At 37.8% G+C, this 26,990-nt stretch overlaps 1 non-coding gene across 1 annotated transcript; it reads left to right on the forward strand.

Moving 5' to 3' along the window:
- The first annotated feature begins 9,420 nt into the window (after positions 1–9,420).
- On the forward strand, positions 9,421–9,527 carry LOC141722673 (small nucleolar RNA R71). The gene has a single exon (XR_012575679.1). It is a non-coding gene; the product is annotated as a small nucleolar RNA R71 (small nucleolar RNA).
- The last annotated feature ends 17,463 nt before the right edge of the window (positions 9,528–26,990 follow it).

The raw sequence follows: 26,990 nt of genomic DNA on the forward strand, positions 1-26,990 counted from the left end.
TGAGCTTACTGCGATGATAGGGCAAGCAGTGGCTCAGGCTGTACAACATGCTTTGGCAAACCAAGAAAATAAGAATGGCGACGGAAATCAAAATGGCGAAGGAAATCAGAATGGACAAGGAAATCAGAATGGAAAGGGAAATTAGAATCAGAATGGTTAGGGCCATCATTTGGAACCACTTATATGGTTGGAGAAGTTTGTAAAGAAGAAACCAGACTCTTTTAGTTCAACAAAGACTCCTATTGATGTTGAAAATTGGATTGTTCATCTCAAGAAGATTTTTGATGCACTTGGTAGTGATGAGATTCAGAAGGTCAGGTTAGTTGTATATAAGTTGGAGGGGGATGCTAGAGGGGAGAGGTATATAGAGACTTTGGAATGAAAGGGATTCAAGGAGGTGTTCTATGAGCAGTATGTTCGCTGTAATTCTAACGCGTACGCGATCACAAGTAGTATAAGATTCAAATCAAGTTCGTTCCCACAGAGAATTAGGCTAATTTTAGACTATGCACTTATACAATAATATATGGTTATCGCTCAATGCTTAGACAAGTGACAATTTGAGTTTTGATTATCTAAGGAATTATACTAAATAACATTAACTAAGAGAATTAAAAGTGATTTACTTATATGAGAATAAACATGAGATTCTAACTTTATTAAATACTTCATTCAAAATTTATGTTCTTTATCCTTAGCATGTGATGGTGATGAAAACTAATCAGATAACACGAAATTAGTATACGCCAACTTTCGTTGTTCGTATACCCTACTATCAAAAATCCATAATTAAGATAGAAGTCGAATAGACACCAATTATGCTCAGTCCCTATATGTCTATAAAGATTGAAAACATAATGGTTTAAGAGCAAGTTATCTATCATAATTACATAGGGTGAATAAGATGGTTAAAATTACCCACGAATCATGCACAACAGATATACATGAACCTATGATAGCATGGCAAGTTCTAAACCTCTCTATTCACTGTCGCTTCAATAGAGATTAACAAACAATCTTAGATGTTAGCTACGCATCAAAGACGAATAAGCACAACCAAAATAGGAAATCATAAATCACCACACACAAAGGATTATAAAACAATTAACTATTGAAATCCATAAATAAATCCGTTAGAACCCCATGACAATGATTAGTTCATAATCGAACTCATCGTCACCATGGGTTCTAATGAAAGCATGATATAAAAAAATATAAGAGTAATAGGGTTCAAAGTAAATCGAAAACAAGCATCTGAAGTACAACTATAATGAAACATACAAAAGTCTTGGTCTCCGTAGCCGTCTTGTGCTCTCTAGGTCTTCGTATTGCTCTCTTTGGTCTCCTCATTATTAAAAATGAGTTACTATGGGTTTATATAGCTTCTGGACGACCTGGGCCCTAAAAATCTTCGAATGCAAGTCAAATCAGGATTCTGTCAAAAGGACCTGGCGCGGCCGCCCCATGCTCCGCGCGCACGCTTCCTGCAACTCTGGCGCGGCCGTCTGGCCTTCCGCGCGGGTGCGTCGCCTTCCTACTCTTGGACTTCATTTCCTTGTTTCTTTTGTATCTTGAGCTCCGTTTGTCAGAATTTGGCGATCCAATAACTTGAGTCCAAAACACCAACTTAAGCTTGTAATGAAGCGTTCCAAGTAGATATAAAATCCACTTATCACACCCCCAAACTTGAATCGATGCTTGTCCTCAAGCATAAACAGACTCAAAAACTACAAGACATCTTAATGCATGAATGCAACTACGTGAATGCAACTAAATAATAATGTAATCGATCCCCTTAGAATAACCATAACCAACCAACAAGCCAATGCCTCTAAGAATGCAATGACTCTAAACAAAGTTCGAATAAATCCCACAAACCAACTCACAAACCAGAAACGTGCGTATGTGTACGCGTAATAGATATACTCTCGATACTAGATCAATAACCATAACTTATCTATCATCAAAATAATCACAAGTTTATAAATAGAATAGATGTTAAACACATAATGACTCACAACACCTCCTTTCTACTAGATTTATACACGGATTCACGCTATTATTAAAAACATAACAAAGATGCTTATTTGACCGTGCAATGAATGAGGTCCCAAAAGACTTATACAATAATACCCATGTAGCGAGCGTTAGGTTAGCGGATCCCAGGTTACAAAAGCCTTAGGTCACTAGGCACAAAGTCCCCTAGAACTTAATGACTCGATTGTTAAAGAGCTCACTCTTGGCCAATTATGCATAGCACAAATATATTTTTTTCTTTTCTTTTTCTTTTCTTTTTCTATTTGTTTTCTTTTCTTTTTTTTTCAACTTCTGAATGAGTGCGTTTCGCTCCATCTCATTCAACCCTAGACTACTCATAAATATGAGCCGGCTATTAGCCATTTGACGCCTAGCCTTATTCACAACTAGCAATGAAATCCAAGTTTTTCTCCAGTCTTAAAATCAGGGTTTTTACGTCATTACGAGAATACCAAAAATTCTAGATATAAACAAGTGATTAAATCTCAACAAGTAACAAGTATGATCATGATCTAGCTAAAAAGCAATCCTATAAGACTTGTGAATTTTTTTATATTTTTTTTGGCATGCAAATCAATTCATTAGACTTAAACAACCCTCTATTCGTCATCAACACACTCAAATTAACATCAATTTATTAATCAAAAATAACTCATCCTAAGGGATCATGTTATATGCATGCACATGCAACTATATGAACTCACATAAAAAATATAACAAATATGTCCTACATGAACAATCATGCAAAAATATGAATAAAATACAACTAAATATGTGACATGAATCTATATGAATCTATATGGACACACACACAAACTAATCCGTACATTATCTCCCCCAAACTTAAAATTTTCAATGTCCTCATTGCAGGTAATAATAAGGATTTTAGGCGTACCTAGTTATCAGAATCATCACCCTCCTCGGGTGGAGTATAAGGTGGCAGATACACAGAATCAGTACCAAACACCGGCCAATCAACCTCAACACTAGTGGCTCGGAAAGTAGTGCCCAAAGCCTGTGTTAAATCGGCAGCAAAATGACTGTGCATATCGTGCATAGCATTCATACGTCTGGCCAATCTCCGAAACTGCGCATCGCCCAACCCAGAACCATCTCCTTCCTCCTGCTGAACACATGAAGAACTAGCCTCTCCTCGAGTGGCTCTCCAAGCTGCATGCCTGGCCAGAGAAGAACCACCAGCATAAGTCCGATCGGCTAGCTGCCCACCGGGAAAATGATCATAACTGTAACCCAGACCCTTCTCATCAGCTTTTCCACCATACCATTCTTGCATCATCGTGATCATGGAGCTATCAATAGGAGCGCTCGGCATCTGCAACTGCTCCATCTCGGGCCAATGAACACCCACCAAAACATAAAGCTTCGTCACAATCGAGGCATGAGGAATTTCCCCCGATGTCCTGCTCCTCAGAAACCGCAGCATATTCTGATGTATCACCAGGCTGAGATCCACATACTCCTCATTCAAGATCCGTGAAAGTAAAATAGCACGATCAAAGTGTAACATCATGCTAATGTGAAGAAGGTATAATATTCACACACACAAAAGCATTCCATGCTTGAGCATACCTGTTCATGCATGCAGCCGGAAAAGTGAGCGGCTCATTCGTGCCCCTCTTGCACTTCCACTGTGTTCCCGGAACACACAACTTAGCCACAATATAATCAAGATCAAAATCCTCCCTTGTCTTTTTCATTCCTCTTGCGTCGGCTTCCTCACAGGTTGATTGATAACCCTACGAATAGCTGCCGGTGTGTAATTCACCGTCAAACCACGTACCACAGAAAACCCATTCTTATTAGCCCTTGCATTCGCATAAAACTCTCGAACAATGCTCATCGGGACAGCAGCAGGGACCTCGCAGAAAGTTTTTCATCCCATCTCAGTAATCATCTCCAAGAGTTTTTATCTCTCACAGTGGGTAAGAAACTCCTCTCCTTCGCAATTAATCTGGACATCAATCGATTAAACTCAGTTTCTGCCTCCGGAGAAGAAAATCTGGCCACTGATCCCCCAGCACTCAAATCCGACGAGGTACTAGACCTGCTACTCAATACGACTCTAGATCTTTTGGGTGCCATGAGAACAATAGAGAATTTGTGTGCAAGTGGTGAATATGAAAAACTAGGGTTTTGGAAATGAAATTTGTGATAGAGATGTGTATATGATGTATGTATATATAGGGTAGATGTGGGTTTAGGTTAGGAGTGTTTAACAAAAGGAATTAGGGAAGAAAAAGGAATAAAAATAGGATGGGGTGTTTTTGTTTTGATTTTTTTTGAAATTTTCTATTTTTTTTCCTTTTCTCCAGAACTGCCGCGCGGCCGTTCTGCATCTCCGCGCGGGCGCTCTGGGATCCTGTCAAACTCGCGTGGCCGCCCCGCTTTTGGCGCGGGCGCGCCGCGCTCTTGTCAAACTCGCGCGACCGCCCCGCTTTTGGCGCGGACGCGCCTTACTCTTGGAAAATCAATTTTTTTTTATTTTCTGCTTTTTTTTGTCGACGCTAATATACAACAAACATGGGTTGCCTCCCACAAAGAGCTTGGTTTACGTCACTAGTTTGACGTGAAATCTCGGATTCAAGTTGTTAAAAGAACTGCGCTCACCACCTCGCGGTTCGCCGTATCTCCATAGTAATGCTTCAATCTCTACCCATTCACCTTGAACGCTTGATCCGGATGCGTACCAAAAATCTCCACATCTCCATGTGTAAACACATTTTTGACCGTGAATGGCCATGACCATCTCGACTTAAATTTTCACGGAAAAAGTCGGATTTGAGAGTTGTACAATAGAACCTTCTGACCGGGCACAAAAGACTTGCACACTAATATCCTATCATGGCATCTCTTGACTTTTTCCTTGTACACTTTGTTATTCTCATAAGCCTGTAGTCAAAACTCCTCGAGCTCATTTAGTTGATGTATTCTTTTCTCTCCATCAGCTTCTAAGTCAAGATTTAACTTCTTCAAAGCCCAATATGCCGTATGCTCTAACTCCGCCGGCAAATGACACGCCTTCACATACACCAACTGGAAAGGAGACATACCAAGAGGAGTCTTGAATGTTGTTCTATATGCCCAAAAAGCTTCATCTAGCTTCAAAGACCAATCTTTTCTTGATGGACTCACCACCTTCTCTAAGATATGTTTAATCTCCCGATTAGACACTTCAGCTTTCCCATTAGTTTGAAGATGGTAATATGATGATTCACATGATACTTCTCCATCAATGCAGTGAACTTGTGATTGCAGAAATGCGATCCCTCATCACTGATTATGACTCTCGGAGTGCCAAAACGCGTGAATATCTGCTTCTGAAGGAAGTTAATCACCACATTAGCATCGTTGGTTGGAAAAGCTTTCACCTCAACCCATTTGGACATATAATAAACCGCCAACAGAATATACTGATTATTGCAGGACGAGACAAATGGCCCCATGAAGTCGATTCCCCAAACATCAAAAATCTCAACTTCGAGCATCACATTAAGAGGCGTCTCTTCTCTTTTGGATATATTTCCAACATGTTGGCAGCGATCACATCTCGAAACAAACTGATGAGCATCCTTAAACAAAGTAGGCCAGAAGAATCCTGCTTGAAGGATACGAGCAATTATCTTCTCTCCATCATAATGTCCACCATACTCAGTAAAATGACAGTCTCGTAAGATTCCCTCAGTCTCACTATACGGAATGCATCATCTAATAATCTGGTCAGCTCCCTGTTTGAATAAGAAAGGCTTATCCCATCTATACCACTTCACCTCATGTAGAAACTTCTTCCTTTGAGCATAAGAGAGTTCTGGGGGAATAACATTACTCACAAGATAGTTCACAATATCTGCAAACCATGGCTCTTCTTCTTGTACCCTCAAAAGTTGCTCATCGAGAAAAGATTCATTGATCAATGTCTTATCCAGTGAAGCCTTTCTTTGATCTTCCAAGCATGATAGATGATCAACTACCTGATCCTCTGTACCCTTTCGATCCTTGATTTCTAGCTCGAATTCCTGATTTTAGAGAATCCATCAAATCAACCGAGGTTTTGAATCTTCCTTTGAGACCAGATATCGAATAGCATCGTGATCAGTGTAAAATGTCACCTTTTTCCCAAGCAAATAAGATCGAAACTTCACAAAACCATAGATAATTGCCAGCAATTCCTTCTCTGTAGTAGTGTAATTCAGTTGAGCACCATTAAGGGTTTTACTATCATAGTAAACCACATGAAAAATGTTCTGCTTCCTCTGGCCAAGAACTGCTCCAACTTCATAGTCAATAGCATCACATATCATCTCGAATGGCTCATTCCAATCAGGTGCAGTAATCACAGGTGCTGTAGTCAAACTCTTTTTCAAGCTCTCAAAAGCAGCTAGAAATTCTTCATTGAATTTGTAGGGAACATCCTTTTCAGCAAACTGCATAAAGGCTTAGAGATTTTGGAGAAATCTTTTATGAATCGCTGATAGAAACCCGCATGACCAAGAAAACTGCGGACTCCTTTAACTGAGATTGGCGGAGGAAGATTTTCAATGACCCCCACTTTAGCCTTATCCACCTCAAGACCCTTTCTAGATACCTTATGCCCAAGAATGATACCCTGTTGCACCATGAAGTGACATTTCTCCCAATTGAGCACCAGATTGGTCTCAACACATCTTTTTAGCACCAACCTGAGATTTTGCAAACATTTGTCATAAGAAGTCCTGAACACGGAAAAGTTATCCATGAACACCTCCACATTAGTGCCAATCATATCTGAGAAAATGGTCATCGTGCATCTCTGAAAAGTAGCTGGTGTACCACAAAGTCCGGAAGAGACTTGATGAAAAGCAAAAGTGTCAAATGGACAAGTAAACGTGGTATTCTCTTGATCTTCTGGAGCAATGCAAATCTGATTATATCCCGAATAGACAATAGTACTCGTGACCAGCCAACCTATCAAGCATCTGATCAATGAATGGAAGCGGAAAGTGATCCTTCCTTGTGGCTTTATTCAGCTTTCGATAATCCATGCAAACTCTCCATCCTGTGACTGTCCGAGTAGGGATGAGTTCATTCTTCTCATTAGCTACAACGGTAATGCCTCCTTTCTTAGGCATACACTACACTGGCCTCACCCACGAACTGTCAGAGATATGATAAATGATTCATGCATCTATCCATTTAAGAATTTCTTTCTTCATAACCTCCTTCATGATAGGATTTAGCCCCTTCATTGCTTAACAGTTGGTTTGCTTCCTTCCTCAAGCAGAATTTTATGCATGTAATAAGAAGGGCTGATTCCCTTGATATCTGCTATAGTCCATCCAATTGCTGACTTAAACTCTCTCAAAATTCTCAAGAGCTTATCTTCATCACTTCCTGAAAGGTCAGATGTATTAATAACAGGAAAAGTAGATGCATCACCTAAAAATGCATACCTCAAGTGATCAGGTAGTAATTTGAGTTCAAGTGTAGGAGCTTCTTCAATAGATGGTTTGAGACACTTCGGAGAATTTTTCAGCTCTTCCAATCCAAGAAACTCGAACGGCAAATCAAACTTCCTCTTTCACAGGAATGCATTCAAATACTGCATTTGTTCTTCCCCTTCTTCGTCTTCACTATCAAAATCCCCCGTTAAGGCTCTTTCTAAGGCGTTTGTCCTTAGCAATTGATCAAGCTCCGAAGTTACTACAGGATCGATCAACTCTACTTTAAATCACTCATCTTCATCAGTGGGGAATTTCATTGCATTGAAGACACTGAACGTGACATCCTGACGTTGGAACTCTAATGGTTAGTTCACCCTTTTGCACATCGATAAGAGTTCGTCCCGTAGCTAAGAATGGTCTTCCCAAGATAATGGGAATCTTCTTATCTTCCTCAATATCTAGAATGACAAAACTATCAGGGAAGATGAGCTTATCCACCTTAACCAATAAATCATCCCCTAGTCCTCGCGGATAGGTGATGGAACGATCAGCCAGTTGCTAAGACATGTTCACAGGTTTTGGATCAGGTAGACCAAGCTTCTTGAAAACAGACAAGGGCATCAGATTGATGCTAGCTCCGAAGTCACACAAACATTTGTCGAATGACAGATTGCCAATGGTGCAAGGCATCGTGAAACTTCCTGGATCTTTAAGCTTAGGAGGTAGTTTCTGTCGCAGCACAACACTGCACTCTTCCGTTAGAGCAACGGTTTCCAACTCCTCAACTTTTAGCTTCCGAGATAGAATACCCTTCATGAACTTATCATAACTCAACATCTTTTCTAGAGCTTCAGCAAAAAGTATGTTAATATGCAACTTCTTGAAAACCTCCAAGAACTTAGCAAAGTGCTTATCGAATTTCTGCTTTTAAAGTCTCTTAGGATATGACGGCGGTGGGTAGACCTATTTATCCCCTGTATCACCTTCACGAGGATTGCTTTCAACAACTTTCTCCTTCGGTTCCACCTCGACATCCTTCTGCACCACTTTTTCAGCTACAATCTCATTTTCTAGAATTGGAAAAGGTGCAGATGCACCTGTATTCTGAACAGAATCTTCAGAATCTTCATCTTCCTGAATTTAGGGGCTTGTGACCTTTCCAGATCTCAATGTGATTGCCTTCAATTGCTCCTTGACTTCCCTCTTTCCTGGATTAGCTTTTGTATCACTAGGAAGAGTTCCTAGTTGACGATTCAACAAAGCATTGGAAATTTTCCCTATTTGATTCTCCAGAGTCTTGATAGAAACCGCTTGACTTTTGCACATAAGCCTCAACTCCTCCAATTCAGATTTTTCATTAGTAGATTGACCCGCCCTTCCATGCGGTTGCTGTTGAAGTTGGAGTTGTTGTCTTGGTGCATACTATTGTTGAAAACCAAGAGGATTGAATTGCTTTGCTCCAAACTGCTAATAAGGTTGTTGTACCACATTCTGATTGTTGCTCTAGCTGAAATTAGGATAGTTGCGGTTGTTAGGATGATAAGTGGCAAGAACTGGATGCTGCGACCTCTGAAAGTTGCTCACATACTGAGTTGACTCAATTGATATAGCACACTGCTCCGTCTCATGTGCACCAGCACAAAGCTCAAAAACACTAATGATCTGATTAACTCCATAATTAGCCAAAGAATCCACTTTCATTGTTAACGCCTTTAGCTGAACAACTATAGCTGTAGTTGTATCCACCTCCAGAATTCCTGCTACCTTTTCTTGAGGTAGTCTCTGAGTTGGGTTCTGATATTCATTCGCAGCCATCAATTCAATTAGCTCATAAGATTCATCATAGCTCTTAGTGCATAAGGCTCCACCTGATGCTGCATCGAGCATGGGTCTGGACTGCACTCTCAAACCATTATAAAAGTAATTGATGATCATCCAGTCAGGCATTCCATAACGAGGACACTTTCTAAGCATCTCCTTGTAGCGCTCATAATCTTCACACAAAGATTCTCCCGATTGTTGCATAAATTGAGTAAGAGCGTTCATGATTACAGTTGTCTTCGCCATAGGGAAGAATTTAGTAAGAAACTTCTGAGCAAGATCCTGCCAAGTAGTGATAGAACCTGGTGGTAGAGAATGCACTTAGCTTTATCCCTCAGTGAGAATGGGAAAAGCCTTAGCTTCACAACATCTTCAGAAATATTGTTGAACTTGAAAGTGTCGCAGATCTCGATGAAATCTCTAATGTGCATGTTGGGATCTTCCGTTGGAGAACCCCCAAACTGGACTAAATTTTGCACCAACTGAATCGTGCTAGACTTGATTTCAAAAGTATTATCCTCGATGGCTAGTCTGACAATGCTAGACTGAATGTCATTGATCTTCGGTTGAGAGTAATCCATCAAAGCTTTTGGATTTGCTACTGGTTCTCCCATTGCAATAACAACTTCTTCTTCAACTTTCTCAACTTTTTCAAAAACTTCTTCAACTACTTCAACTTCGTCCAGTGTTTCCTTACGAGATTGAAAACGTGTTTGTATACACGCCCTCTAGAGTACCTGAAACACCAACAAAGTAACAATTAAATAAACTATCCGAGTCAGTGAACTTTAACAGCCACCGATTTCAAACACATAAACTAAATTTAACACCGAACTCCCCGGCAGCGGCGCCAAAAACTTGTTGACTATAATTTTAATGTAAAAATACACGCAAGCGTACGCGATCACAAGTAGTATAAGATTCAAATCAAGTTCGTTCCCACGGAGAATTAGGCTAATTTTAGACTATGCACTTATACAACAATGTATGGTTATCGCTCAATGCTAAGACAAGTGACAATTTGGGTTTTGATTATCTGAGGGATTATACTAAATAACATTAACTAAGAGAATTAAAAGTGATTTACTTATATGAGAATAAACATGTGATTCTAACTTTATTAAATACTTCATTCAAAGTTTATGTTTTTTATCCTTAGCATGTGATGGTGATGGTGATGACAACTAATCAGATAACACGAAATTAGTATACGCCAACTTTCGTTGTTCGTATACCCTACTATCAAACATCCAAAATTAAGATAGAATACGAATATACACGTATTATGCTTAGTCCCTATATGTCTATAAAGATTGAAAACATAATGGTTTATGAGCAAGTTATCTATCTTGATTACATAGGGTGAATAAGATGGTTAAAATTACCCACGAATCATGCATAACAAATATACATGAACCTATGATAGCATGGCAAGTTCTAAACCTCTATATTCACTATCGCTTCAATAGATATTAACAAACAATCTTAGATGTTAGCTACATATCGAAGACGAATAAGCTCAACCAAAATAGGAAATCATAAATCACCACACACAAAGGATTATAAAATAATTAACTATTGAAATCCATAAATAAATCTGTTAGAACCCCATGACAATGATTAGTTCATAATCAAACTCATCACCGCCATGGGTTCCAATGAAAACATGATATAAAACAATATAAGCATACTAGGGTTCAAAGAAAATCGAAAACAAGCATCTGAAGTACAACTATAATGAAGAATATAAAATTCTTCTTCTCCATAGCCGTCTTGTGCTCTCTAGGTCTTCGTATTGCTCTGCCTGATCTCCTTGTTATTAAAAATGAGTTATTATGGGTTTATATAGCTTGTGGATGACCTGGGCCCTCAAAATCTTTGAATGCAAGTCAAATCAGTATTCTGTCAAAAGGACCTGGCGCGCCCGCCCCATGCTCCGCGCGGCCGCGCGCGCTTCCTGCAACTCTGGCGCGGCCGCCCCGCCTTCCGCGTGGGCGCGTCGCCTTCCTGCTCTTGGACTTCATTTTCTTATTTCTTATGTATCTTGAGCTCCGTTTGTCATAATTTGGCGATCCAATAGTTCACGCAAAGCTGTCGAGATGCTCTTCAACGTGATAATGGTCTTGATTTCAGAAGTTGACCTCCTTTTGACATATTTTCTTAAAAAGCCCATTTATTCATCCAACTAATGCCTGTAATGCAAAAACACAAAAACACATCAAAAATACCAATAACTTGAGTCCAAATCCCCAACTTAAGCTTGTAATGAAGTGTTCCAAGTACATATAAAATCCACTTATCATAGTATTTCTCTAATGCTGATAGGGAGGCTTATTTGAGGGAGTTTCATTCTATTGCGCAACACCATGATGAGAGCATTATTGATTATATGGCGAGGTTTAGAAGGTTGGATGGATTTGCTGGGACTGTTGTATGGACTACTGCACATAAGGCTAATAAATTTAAATGGGGGTTAAAGTCTTATCTGAGGGGTTCCATAATTTCTTTTAAATTTGATAATTTGGCAGAGGTGGCTAATACAGCAAAGGATGTTGATAAAGGGCGCATTGATTTTAGGACTTCCAGGTCTAATAGTGGTAGTAAGAGGATAAAGGATGATCAGGGTTTTGTACAGGGTAGATAGTGGTATAAAGGTCAGAGTGTTCAGCAAGGACAGTGGCGCGAACATAATTAGAATAGGGATGGTCAATCATTCCATGGTCGGAATCAGTATGTTGGTCAAAATCAGAATCAGTAATTTAAGCGATAGAAGTAGCCTAGGAACTGGCAGAATCGTCAACAGGGGCAGAGCCGTTACTCAGTGTATGGGGAAAACCCCATATGATTCCAGTGGCTCCTTGTGCTACATGTGGTGGACATCATCCAAGTAGATCTTGTTACAGACAAACTGGGGCTTGTCTCATGTGTGGTAGCATTTCACATATGGCAAAGGATTATACAGTGTCACACAATACTGGTGGAGGAGGAGCTGGTCGAGGAGGAGCTAGCGGTGGTAGTGGCAGTCAGTAGAATCTTACAGCCATAATGTTTTCATTAACTACAAATCAGGCAGCAGCTAATTCATGTACCGTTTCAGGAACACTTCTTGTTGGTAGACGTGATGCTTATGTGTTATTTGATACTAGTTTGACCTATTTTGTTGTGTCTTTAGAGTTTGTTCATCATCTTGGCTTTGTACCTTCATTATTATATCCTCATATATCTATTATTACCCCGATGGGAAATTTTGTTATTATATCTGATGTATATCAGGAGTGTTCGATAGTTGTTGGTGACAGAAATTATAAGGTTAACTTGTTTCCGATGGAGATGCATGACTTTGATATTATCTTGGGCATGGATTGGTTGAGTGAGCATCGTGCCATAATTGATTTTCATGGAAAAAAAAGGTGATCTTTGGGGATGCAGATAAACCATAATTTCTATACTAAGGGTCTCAGCCGTAGGGGGAGGTTAAATTGATTTCAGCTCTAAAGGTGAGTAATATTTTATCCAAAGGTTATGATGGTTACCTTATTTTTGTGAAGGATACATCGGAAGGTGAACCTTGGATTGAGGATTATCCAGTTGTGAAAGATTATGCAGATGTGTTTCCTGATGAGCTACCAGGTTTGCAACCACATAGAGAGGTGGAGTTTACTATTGAACTTGTTCCAGGTGCTGAGCCTATTTTTAAGGTGCCCTACCTTATGGCACCGCTTGAGTTGTAGGGATTGAAAGATCAGTTGCAAGAGTTTTTGGATAGGGGATTTATCAAACTAAATGTGTCTTCATGGGGTGCTCCTGTGTTATTTGTGAAGAAGAAGGATGTGTAATAACCCCAATTTTTGGAAATTTTTGAAACCCTTATGAATAGTATTTTTGCTGAATGAGAAAACTTTTCATGCCACACTATGTAGGGGTTCTGTTATGGATATTCTGAGATTTTATTAGTACTCTATATGGTATATAAGTGTATGTAAAGATCATCAGAATCCAATTCCGAACACTTTGATTTTTCCCGGAAATCCACTAGATACGGAAAGAATTGAGTATAAGGTAACATGATTAAAAGGATTTAAATTAAAGGATTATAAGAGAGGATCATAAAAGGAATATAATATATTGAGAAAGGTTAAGGGAACCTAAGTAATAAGATCCCGGGTATGATCCCTCAAACGAGAAACGAGAACGAAAGTTAAGCGAACTGTATAACAGATCAGCGGTCATTAGGCAAACAATTAGGAAGTTAATCAAAGAGATTAGAGGGGATGATGTCATCCAACCAATAGAAAGAGGACAAAGGAGGGGTGATGACATCACAAAGTGATGCAAGCATGACATAAGAGGGAAGGAAATGTGGTGGAATATTAACCACACAAAATCAAGGATAAATGGGTAATTGACCTAAAACAAAACAAAAACAACCAACCAAAAATCAAATCAAAGCAAAAACACAAAAATCTCTCTTTCTTCTTCTTCATGCTCTCGGATTTTTGAAGAAAAACAAGGAGGAGTTTTTCAAAAACTCAAGCTACACACCTTCAAAAATTATAAGGTTTGTTTCTTTAGCTTCCATAATTCATAACTTAGTTATGCTATAAGTTTGGATCCAAGAATCCAAGATTTACCTAGTTAATCAATTCCTAAAAGTTTAGGGTGAATAGTAACTTTCAAGAACAAATTTTTGATTCTTGATTTTATTTGTAAGGACAAGGTAGCTTAAGCATAGATCAAGGCTTCCATGGGAATTCCAAGGATCTTTCATTGATTAAAAGCTTCAAGAAGGTATAAAACTTCAAACCCTAGCTTTACTTTTGAGTATTAGGAATGGTTCATGAGGGGCATGATCCTTGTATACTTAGAGTGTGGTTGGATTTGTAATGAGTTTGAAGTTGTAAATCTTGATTATTGGTTAATGAACTTAAGTATAGCTTTTAGTTCATGTTTGAGGGTAGTATAAAGTTGATAATATTGGGTTTTGGGGCTGTTAGGATGTGATATGGATGGACTTTGATGGTATGAATGGATTGGGGTTGTTTGGTGATGGAATTGAATGGTATAAAATTGGGAAATCGCGTAAACATAGCCATCGTAATGTCCGAATTACTTTAGACTGCTTTTGTTCATAACATTAGGACCCGAGAACTCCCTGCTAGGTTTTGACCATTGCCATGATTAGATAGTCATGTTATGAGCTTCGTTTTGATATGTAGTTCGTTTGATTCCGATGTACGGTTTAGGAGAAACGGCCATTTTAAGTAACGGCGTTTCGCGAACAAAACATTATCCCTCGCCTTACTTTGAAACATTGGTTAATGACCCTAAAGGACTAATTGGAGTATGAATCATTTATTTAAAGTGTATTAGGCAAATGGTAAGGCACTCGCGAAAGAATCGCTTTAAAACTCATAATGGGTAATTTATTAAAAATGGTGGAGCCGAGGGTACTCGAGCGACTTAAGTAAATCGTTAAGCGCAAAACGAGCGTTAGAGTCTGAGTTGGTTAGAGTATAGATTTACAAGTGACTTTGGTTTAATTCCAACTTACTTGTTGCTTATAGGTTACCGAACTCGTCCCGAGCCATTCGTAACTCCCAGTCGCTCAGGCAAGTTTTCTATCCGTTATACTGTTGTTGTGATGTATATATGTATATGCATTATCTTGCGATAGATGCATGTTGGTTAATTAGCAAATGTTGCGATATATTGAAGCATGCTGATATGGTATATATATGCATGCTTGTTTCGTATTCTTGCCAAATATATCTGTTGGTTCAGTTGATAGTACATATGCTAGAGAATAGCAGTAATTTGCATATACCCTTAGTATAGGGACCCAAAGGTGAAAACATTTTCTAAAACCGGGAGTCGAGGATCCCGAGTAGATTTTATATATATATATTTATATATATATGGTTATAGTTTTCAAAACTATTAATTGAATAAGGTTTATTCGATAACTTTATTTTATTATTGAATATTATTTCGAATATTCATCTGAGGACTTATGACTCCTTTATTTTATTATTGAATATTATTTCGAATATTCATCCGAGGACTTATGACTCCTTTATTTTATTATTGAATATTATTTCGAATATTCATTCGAGGGCTTATGACTCAGTTATATTATTAATGATTATTAATTGAATATTCATTTGAGGATGTATGACTCCGTTATTTTATTTAATGAATATTATTTATAATATTCGTTCGAGGTATTATGACTCCGCTTATTATTTAATAATATTCTTTATTTTATTAAAGAATAATGTTTCGATAATCAAACTTATTTTCGATTATTCAAATAAAGATAGTACTTTCATATAAGTATATCTTTGGTTATTTAATACTCATTTCAAGTATAAGTCTTACAATTTCTACTTCAATTATTTGTATAAAGATTATTCTTTATGGGAATATTTTTTAAAATAATAATATTCAGATATTTTCTAAATATATTGGGAGTGATTTACTTCATTAAATCAGCATTACTCCAAACACTCTTTAAAGTGTTTTCGAGTCTTCAAAATGATTTTTAAAAGTTAGAGCGGATCCCAAAACTCATTTTTATATTTAAGATCTTCCTTTTAAAGGGGATTTAAATACTCGCTCAAAACCTGAGGGATCCGGCTCTGTGGGGTATTTTATATTCGCAACAAGGTTGCTGTTTTAATAAATGAATTGATTACTTACCCAAGGTTCGGGAAGTAAGTCCATCTATTAAGTCGGCATAAGCAACATGGGCTCAGTGGGCGTCCATGAAAGTGTAAGTGGCTCAGTGGGAGTCCATCAAATGCGTAAGTGGCTGAGTGGCAGTCCAGCATAAGGTCCTATTACGACCAGGGTGATGACCAGTGGGGAATTCGTCCATCTACTAGTAGAAAAGGTTACTTATTGGTATCTTTGCCTGATCAACAAGATATCAGGTTTATGCCAAGGTTTTCTCCTTTCCAAATTCATTGGATATTGCAACTCTGTTTATAATTTTCATAACAGAGGCTTTCAAGGAGTGTATGAAATGTATATATATATATAGGTGTATATATATATATCGGGACTTAATGAAGTATCTCGTAACTTCATTATTTATAAAGATATTCAAAGATTGAATCTATTCAAATCTTGTCTCGTAGTCTCATCTATGGGATGACCCTTTTGAAACTAATTATAACTTGAACGGTGGTAGTTCAAGTAGTATTTGGAAAAGATATAAGTATATTGGAGTATCTTGTAACTTCATATTTTCAACTTATATCTAGTTAATGATTATCTTATGCATATCAAAGATTTTCAGAAAAACATTGAGACAAGGTTAGATATATGAGATCACCTTGCAACGATATTTTTATACAGTTATACACTGGAACTCTGTGTGTATTATGCATGGAAGAGGACTTCCCATATTTTGAAAAGTATATATGTATATATATATACTGAATATTTTGCGACTTCATCGCATTAAGATATCAACTTGGTTCATTTCTTTTGACCAAGACTTTCATGAGTACTATGAGAAGGCTCATATATTGTTAATCATTATACATATTATTTTGGTGGGCTTGCTGCTCACCCTTGCTTCTTCTTTCATCACACAACATCAGATAGATAAGATGAACAGGACCAAGCTCCCAATTCGCAAGCGGATAGGAAACGTTCCGCAGCTTTCTGGAAGCGTTGAGGCCGCTGTAGCTGAGGTAGAAATTACCAATAGGCTAAGTTTTCAACTAATAATGTACCAGATTTATGTATACTTATGAATTGTAATAATGGCAAAGAAAATGTAAATTTATTCAGAAAACCTTTTAAGGTGTATTGGCAGATAATTGTGGAATAAAATGACTTGTGATTATTTTTGGATGTTCATCTCTGAGACTATAACGTGTGGTGTGTGTGTTTATTGTGGGGTCACAGTACAGAGTAGTTGATTAATTATTAAGATTGGGTGTTATTAAGGGAAATGGAACTCGTGACAACCCTGATCCCCGACCCCGGATTTGGGGGTGTTACAGAAGTGGTATCAGAGCTAAGCGTTATAAACCTCAGAGATGATGTGACGTTAAGATAATAAGTTCACTAAGATAATAAGAACTCTTGCCAAGTTCATAGTCGGGCTACCTAACGTAGTACCGACAGTTAAAACCCTTATGGGAACCCTTATAAATATCGTGATAGAAGCGTAGTTCCTTATCGTAGATGGTAGCGGGACTCCGAACCCTGAGGTTGACGAGCAACAGCGCGATGATGTTTTATTACTAATTGGAGATCGGATTGTGGATCCGATAGAGTGACCTAATGCAGGACCGGATGATGTTGATATTGAGGATGTAGCGGTTAAGGATGTTGTCCTAGAAGGGATAGTTGCTGAGGAGGATCCCATGGAGGATCCTGACAAGAATGAATAAAGGAACACTAATGAATTAATGACCATGGTTAGGTCGCCTACCAGAAGTAGGATTGGTCGATTACTATCGGAGGTTCGTTCAAGTTTGTAAAGATGGTAGCCCCTTTAACGCGGCTTACTCGTAAGACTGAGAAGTTTGAATGGACAGAGAAATGCGAGAACAACTTTTAAGAATAGAAGCAAAGATTGGTGACGGCCCCTATGATGGCGTTGCCGGATGGAAAAGGAGATTTTGTGATGTGTAGTGACGCTTCGCATAAAGAATTAGGGTGCTTCTTATACAGCACAATAAGGTAATCGCGTATGCGTCAAGACAATTAAGGGAATATAAAATTCGATATCCCCACCCATGAGCTTGGACTCATGGCAATAGTTTTGCCCTAAAGATTGGAGGCACTACCTGTATGGATAGAAGTGCGAGATTTACACAAACCATAGGAGCTCTATTACATTTTTACGTGGAAAGAGCTCAACATACGCCAGAGGAGGCAGTTAGAGCTAATCAAGAATTATGATTGGGAGATTCTTTATCATTCGGGGAAAGCCAATGTGGTGGCTGATGCCCTTAGTAAAAAGGAGAGACTCAAGATGAAAATGTATTTGGGAGAGTTTATAAGAGATTTTGGAGATAGAAGTGAAGGTAATCGGAGCCGGTACGGAAAAGCTGTTTGAGATTGCAATACAGACCGAATTTCTGGAAAAGAACATATTGTGCCAGAAAAAGTGATGAATGAAGGCAGAGAGTCAATGACTGAAGAAGAGATCCATACCGAGAAAGATGATAAGGGGATAGTGAGGTGTTCCTACAGAAATTGGGTTCCAAAAGTTCAAGAGCTTAAGGATGAGAACTTAGATGAGAGCCATAGTTTGAGGAATAAGATTTAGGGCAAACCCTGAATGTGATAGTCAGGGAGGTTGCCATCAAGAAAGAAAGAACCCATAACATAATAGAGTGGAAAGCAAGGTTTTTAATGTATAAGATAACCCCGATTATGGGAGAAGGTTGAAACATTTCATACTAAGGAAACAGAAAGTCGAGTAAGGAAAGGAGACCCGAGATGGTACTCCTATACGGAAATTCATGGACCTGTCTAAAAAGGACTTAGACTATTATCCCCAACCATCACCTTGAGGAAACAATGCGGTAGGAAATTCTTTCGTGACCTTTAAATCGCTAAGCTCACAGAGTTCCAAGGAACAGGTTGACCCAGTCGAGGCAAGAGCCTGGCTAAAGGAAATATAGGAATCATTTGAAATTCTAAATGATTGACGAATCACAAAAGACTATTTTGTCACCTACCCTCCTAAGAGAAGGGCCACCACTGGTGAAAGACCAAGAAAGGCACGGAGCCAGAGGTTAGAATAAACTGATTTAAGTTCAGTCAATTGTTTTCAGGAAAGTACTTCCCAAGGTTATGGAGATAGTGTAAAAGCTTTAGAGCCAGAACAAAGGCAGACGAGTATGATGAATTATGAATCTAAGTTGTAAAAGTTGTCAAGATTCGTTCTAAGGGCACGAATCCAGAATGACGGGATGTTTGAAATCAATGCTTATGTTGTGTTGGTTCATGAAATAATGATAAGAGAAAGGAATAAAAAGGCAATAGAGTTTGAGGTATGATAAGGGAGTTGAGTATGAGGAAGTCTTAAAGACTTGTAGCAATATGTAAGTTGGGAGGATTCGAGGAAACCTTGAGATAGTTCGAAGGATAAATAATGAGACGCGGATAGACTAAGGAGACAAGAAAGTAAGAAAGTAGGAAAATTGGATGAAGGAAGCGACCTTCAAGAATGTGAAATGTAAGACCGGTGGCTCGATACCCAGAAAGGGAGACGCCAGGTATGAGAGATATTCCAACATTGAGATGACTGTTGAGATAAACAACAAAAGTAAATGAGGAATTATTAAGAAAAAGTTCACGTTGAACACGACCGATATCTTCCAGAACATCCCTGTTGTCATTACCAAATTAGAAAGAAAAGCGGGTAAACATTGTTATCTTTTGGAGGCCATATTGATTGACCCCATTTTGAATACAGATGTTATTGTGAAATTAGGTATATACTATCGAGGTGGGAATGATTGAATAAGACACCCTTGTCAGGGATATATGACTTGATTTATCTATGGAAGGATGCAGGTACCTTTTAAAGGTGGAATTAAGGATAGAACATCGGTAACTTAAAATGAATCCTAGGGGAATGCATAAAGGTTGGCATTTCACCCTTAATAGGGACATCATGAGTTTTGACAGTATGATTTGGAAAGGGGTTAAGGTAACAACAACCTTTAAGAATCAGTGGAGAAATTTTTCAGATAACCTTAGAGGTTTTACAAGGAGAAAGGTAATATTCAAAATTCTCAAGAATAGAAATCTTAATAAAGGAAATATGACGTAATTATAATGTTGCCAAGTGGGGCACGTGTTAAACCACGAGAAAGTATGGATCGAACCAGTAATGGTCGAAATTGTTCATGGCAATTAGGACTTAAGATAAAAGATGTTCTAAGTATGATTGAGAGTCAGTCGTGACAGTGATTAACCTCTAAAGACTGAGGCAATAACTTATGGAAAAATGGTGATATTTTTTTTACTCATCAGATTTTAAGGAAAACATCTTCACATAAGCTGTGATTGAAATGAAGTAGAAAATTTATTTGGAGGTGGTTAAAATGACATTGACTGTAAGGAAATATTACTATCAGGAAAGGCCAAAGAGGTGGCCGACACTTTAAAGGTAAAAGGATAATTATAGGCACTTATACCAAAAGAATACAGTGATGATGGTTAAAGCTATGAAGGTTGTGTTATGGTTCGGAAGATTGACATTCCTTCTGATGACTGTGCAATACCCAACCGTAATAGTAGTTGGTAAAGGTTTAATTCGTGTAATCGCCATGAGCGGGCTATCTATCTTAGAAGGTCCTATCTTGAGAATAATCCAGGACCATATTTCAAAAAGGACTAAACGAACCTTTGAGTTAAGTCTTCTATTGAAGGCATATGATTAAGAATGGTATTAACCTGCTATCGTTGCTTTGACTGAAACTCTTCTACACTTTTATCTGCTTCATGTCATGTATGTATGTCAGGATCAGGAGTGTTCTTCATGAATCATGAATGGTGATTATGTTACCTCCTTAGAAGGATTTGATACGACATGTATGGACTCCGTATGGTTAGATATTAAGATTTCATGGAACGTGAATGACGACAGTAGGTCAGTGGTGGGCCATAGTAATGTAGCAATGATTCCGCGAGTAATGAGCTGATTACAACCGTGAGAGTTGTATTGGAATGGATGTTGAGGTTGAGTACCACTAATCGGGTCGTGGTAGTGTATAAGTTATCATTGATAGACTAATTACGTAGAGTATCTACCTATTGAATATTTATTCCCTCTTATCAATAGAGAGTCGTATTATTATACGAGGAAGGTTGCGGTGCAAGCATATAATTCTAGTAACGATGATGTCTAGAATGAGATCCCAGGTTCGATTTTCGTTATCGAGGGAGTTTCAAAGGTGATTGTGTATAAGCTCGAGGGAGAGCATGGGTCCATAGAATGATGGACGAAATAGCAAAAATATTTAGGCATGTGAAATACGATGCTATAATACTTGATGTTGATATAAATACATATATGTTTTGTTCTACTATGACAAACCTCTATAGTTCAGAGGTAGGTTCCAAGCCAGATATTTTGTGGCAGTATATTTTTTTTCATATATACAATTCTCTTCAATTCGTTCTTTTCTCTTCTTTTCATTTCATATAAACTGAGAAGAACAACCCTTCCAGAAGGGGAGGTATTTCCGAATGACTATCTATCTGTGTGATAGAAGCTGAGTAGGATACCAACTATTGTTTAATTGCTTGTCAAGTACTAAAGGCTGGCCACCTTCTGTACTAACTATGCGATATAACAAGTGTTCATGATCACAGTGATCTCTCAACAAATTCCTTTACTTCTATATGATTGATCAAACTTTGGAAAATAGAAACAGCTGAAAAAGGAGTAGTGAATCTATGGTGGTATTCGGGATGGAAACACATTCGTGATACTAAGGTTGACGTGGTTATTAAAAGGTTATAGAACGCTAATGAGCAAAAGTATAACCCATATAATATTAGGAACGGAAGGTAGTAGCGATTACGAACTGGAAAAGAATGGGTATTGAGAAGCCAAAGCTCTAATGCTAAAAGCTATAATGAGAGTCTGTGCAATAGACTTGAAAGAAACTGGAATGATCACTTAACGCGGATTGAGTTTTCTCACGACAATAGATCATATGTCAGTATTGAGATATCGCCTTATGAGATCCTTGAGGGAAGACAATGTCGATCTCCCTTATGCTAGGATGAAGTTGTAGAGCGCAAGATGCTCGGACCAGCAGTGGTCCAAAGGACCAAGGATTTAATAGATTTAATCAGAGGACGGCTGGTAGTAGCCCAAGATGGACATAAGAAGTATGTTGATTTGACACAAAAGGACAAGGAATGGGAAGTAGGGAACCTAGTGTTGTTATAAGTATTCCCTTGGAAAGGAAGGATGAGGTTCGGAAAGAAAGGGAAGCTAAGTCCACGAATTGTTGGACCCTTGGATATATTAAGACGTATTGGGAAGATAGCATATGAGCTAGCCCTACCCCCGAATATGTAGCAAGTTCATAACGTGTTCCACGTATCAATGTTAAGAAAGTGTAATTCGTATGCCAGATAAATAGGGGCATATGAGCGCATAGACATGCAACCCGACGTAACCTATATGGAGCAACCAGGAAGGGTTATAGAGTGAAAAGGAACAAGTTCTTAGGAGAAGGATTATCAAACTAGGCAGAGTTTAGTGGTAGGACCACAATGTGGGAAAATTTACTCGAGAGTTAGAAAGTGCAATGCTAAGAGAGTATCCCTATTCATTTTCTATCTGATTCCGGGACAGAATCCTTTTAAGGAGGGGAGACTGTAATAACCCCAATTTTTGGGAATTTTTGAAACCCTTATGAATAGTGTTTTTGCTGAATGAGAAAACTTTTCATGCCACACTATGTAGGGGTTCTGTTATGGATATTCTGAGATTTTATTAGTACTCTATATGGTATATAAGTGTATGTAAAGATCGTCAGAATCCAATTCCGAACACTTTGATTTTTCCCGGAAATCTACTAGATACCGAAAGAATTGAGTATAAGGTAACATGATTAAAAGGATTTAAATTAAAGGATTATAAGAGAGGATTATAAAAGGAATATAATATATTGAGAAAGGTTAAGGGAACCTAAGTAATAAGATCCCGGGTATGATCCCTCAAACGAGAAATGAGAACGAAAGTTAAGCGAACCGTATAACAGATCAGCGGTCATTAGGCAAACAATTAGGAAGTTAATCAAAGAGATTAGAGGGGATGATGTCATCCAACCAATAGAAAGAGGACAAAGGAGGGGTGATGACATCACAAAGTGATGCAAGCATGACATAAGAGGGAAGGAAATGTGGTGGAATATTAACCACACAAAATCAAGGGTAAATGGGTAATTGACCAATAACAAAACAAAAACAACCAACCAAAAATCAAATCAAAGCAAAAACACAAAAATCTCTCTTTCTTCTTCTTCATGCTCTCGGCTTTTTGAAGAAAAACAAGGAGGAGTTTTTCAAAAACTCAAGCTACACACCTTCAAAAATTATAAGGTTTGTTTCTTTAGCTTCCATAATTCATAACTTAGTTATGCTATAAGTTTGGATCCAAGAATCCAAGATTTACCTAGTTAATCAATTCCTAAAAGTTTAGGGTGAATAGTAACTTTCAAGAACAAATTTTTGATTCTTGATTTTATTTGTAAGGACAAGGTAGCTTAAGCATAGATCAAGGCTTCCATGGGCATTCCAAGGATCTTTCATTGATTAAAAGCTTCAAGAAGGTATAAAACTTCAAACCCTAGCTTTACTTTTGAGTATTAAGAATGGTTTTGATTGTTATAGTTCATGAGGGGCATGATCCTTGTATACTTAGAGTGTGGTTGGATTTGTAATGAGTTTGAAGTTGTAAATCTTGATTATTGGTTAATGAACTTAAGTATAGCTTTTAGTTCATGTTTGAGGGTAGTATTGTCACACCCCCAACTTAAATAGCGAAATAAATATAGCTATTAGTACCATAGCTGCTAGCTGTAATATAAGGGTAAAGCAAGAAGTGAGCCAAAAGCTCAACAAGTGCTAATAGTACAACGCAAAACATAAATCGAGATATACCTTTAGGATTGACAATGGAAAGACATAATCAATGATAACGAGAGATAAAACTTATGTGAGTTGGCATCATTTTGCTTGCATTAAAACAAATTTTAAAAATCATTCTTAATCAAAATCATTTTATGACGCTACGGATTACAGCCGGTGATCAGCCACGAAGTAATCCCGAACCTCGCTGGGTTCTAAAACATTATTGGGAATCCCTAGGCAACTTTTAAGCCTAATATAAGTGTGGAAAGGACTCGCGTCTCAGTCCAGATCCACCATTCAACGAAAACATTTATCCCCCTTTGGGACTGAAAAATCCACATTTTAATCATTTTAAAAACTGATGCCGATTTATGACAAAATCTCTTTCGACTGTAATCATTTTTATCAAGGGATTATAGATCAACTTGAAACACTGGAAATATGACACTAAATCTCAGGGCCATGATCCACTAGACTTTACTATATTAGGGTAATTGAGAGGTTTCCATAAACAAGAACTTTGACAAGGAAATTGAGCAAGGCTATTGGATAATATGAAAGAGTAATGCCAAACTAGGCTTAAAGCAATGGTTGTAGATAAGGTATAGGTATTAGAACATCAAGAAGATAAGCATCACTGGTTCCAATAGGATAGAGGTGTTAAAATATAAAGAAAGTGATCATCAGCTCAAGATATAACAGGGTATCAAGCTTTTAGGGTAAGGATAGGGTTATCAAACAATCATGAATGAATTTAAGAAATGATTGGCTTTTAGGTATCAAGATAAAGTTTCTATCGAGGTTATTTCAAGAGTTGAATCAAAGCATCAGGGTGCAATATCAAGATTTCTCAGGGATCAATAGCATGATAATCAAAAGGATCAATAAGGTATTATAACAAATCTCTATTTTATCATGGCATTAAACTATCATGAAAGACTTTTGAACTACTTGCAATACGTACTCGAGGGTTCATAACATCTCTATGTAACTCAAAGATAAACAAAAGATACGCTTGATTTAAATATATCAAAATGACTCAGGATAATTGCATCGATATATATATGAACTGTTTACAGTAAATACGAAGGTCAAGTTGAATCACTTGCCTTGAGATAGACTGGTCTGGTCTGACTGGTAGGAGCAACAACTGGAGCTTCACTCGACTTTTATGGCAAGTTTTCCCTCGTCTCGAGATCCTACATAAATAATAATAATCCTCATTATAATATATTCTTACCATCTTAACCTATTTACAACCCGAAATTAAACATGGATGGCACTTAGGCCTATACGCACTTAATTCATATCCACCATTATATGTTCAAATGTACACACGTAGCCACATAATCACATATCGTATATTAATACCAAATAACATCATATACACCATAATGCCACACTAGGCTTGGATGATCTCGACTCACCACTTAAGTCACTTGGTCGCTAACTAAACAAAGTCTTCAAATTTGGGCTTCCTAACTCAATGTGCCTTTCCTAAATTATCCAAAACCTATTGACCCTCACTTGTGCCTTTTTCTCTACTGACCTTATACTATCTTACAACTATGGTGGTTGACCTAATACTCACTTCTAAGTGTTCTAAAACTATGTGATAAGTGAAAGTGCTCACTGGTGCAAATTTCAGAATGGTAACTAAGGTTTCTTGAGTGCATTAGACACTCTTAAACTACAAGTTTTTCTTCAAAATTTTTACACAAGACTCTCCTGACCTAAGGGCATCTCACAAGCTTGATGTGGCTCAAAGGCCTGGCTTGGGCCTTCTTGGGCCTAAGCTAAAAGTCCAAGGTTCCCCTGTTTTTCTGGGCAGAAAATGCCCTGACTTGAATTAACTTGTGACACATGGTTCTAGCTCATATCCTATGAACTATGGTTGGAAAAACTTCTCTGACATACCCTCTAACTAAGGCCCAATTGGGCCTAATGAGGGCCTACCCATGACATGGCCAAATCTCCCTATTTCTAAGTTGCAACAAAACTGTCCCCTGCTGGACAGATTTTGTTATTCTACCTGTGCACCTAACCAAATGACATGCAAACCTCCAACCAACTCCTAAAACCTATTATATACTCCCCATACTAACTTCTGGTATCTTGGGCCTCAAAGTGCACATCAATGACATGGTCAAAACTCACTCTAAACCTCAGGGTATTAAACTGATTTTTTTCTGCAGAAACTATAACTCTCATTTTTCCAAGGTTTTGACTTGACAACTCAACTAACAAAAACTCAATACTTAAACCAAGACTTATACATGGTAATCTACTGAACTAACTCCTTTATTCTCAAAATAACATTGGGTGAGATCATCCATGCCTAAAAACAACAACATGCAACTAAATATATAACATGCAACTCATGGAAAGCACATAACAAGATTTCGGCTAGGCATAAAGTTGTAAATGCTTGTAAAATCGACTTGCACCTAATACTTATCCTTAATAATTATGAAATATAACTCCTTTTAAGTATTAATAAGAAATTCATCATGGAAACAATCTATTTAAGCACATCTATTTTGAATTTTATAGATAACAACATGATTTCGAAAAGAATAGCATGCAAAACATGGTTGATCATCATTTTAATGTCTTAAAACTAGCATGCATGGCTAAACATAAATTTATAATGAGATTTCAGTAGCATGCAAAGGATTTTAAAGCATGATATCTCCATAAAACACTTAGTTAGCACATATACATAATATATCTCATAGAGAGCTCTTGAATTTACAAGAATCAAGAGTTTCTCTTTGGAGATCACACAAAACTACACATGCAACCATGAAACTTCATCTTTCAAATCACAAAACTCTTGGGAAGTATATAAAATAAATGTAGGTGAAAGAATTACACTAGGGAAGATGAGAAATGGAATGAAAAATGGAAGGGAGTGGGGGAAATTGGGTTCGGCCGAGAGCAAAAGGGAGGGAGGGGAAGAGAGAAATTTTTGTGGTGTGTTGGAGTGTGAAATGATGAATGACTTCTCTCCACTTTGATTTGTTTGTTTTATGCTATTTGGTTGACAAGTAATGAGTGGAA

The sequence above is a fragment of the Apium graveolens genome, chromosome 4 (genome assembly GCF_009905375.1).
Source record: "Apium graveolens cultivar Ventura chromosome 4, ASM990537v1, whole genome shotgun sequence".
Classification (NCBI taxonomy): domain Eukaryota; kingdom Viridiplantae; phylum Streptophyta; class Magnoliopsida; order Apiales; family Apiaceae; genus Apium; species Apium graveolens.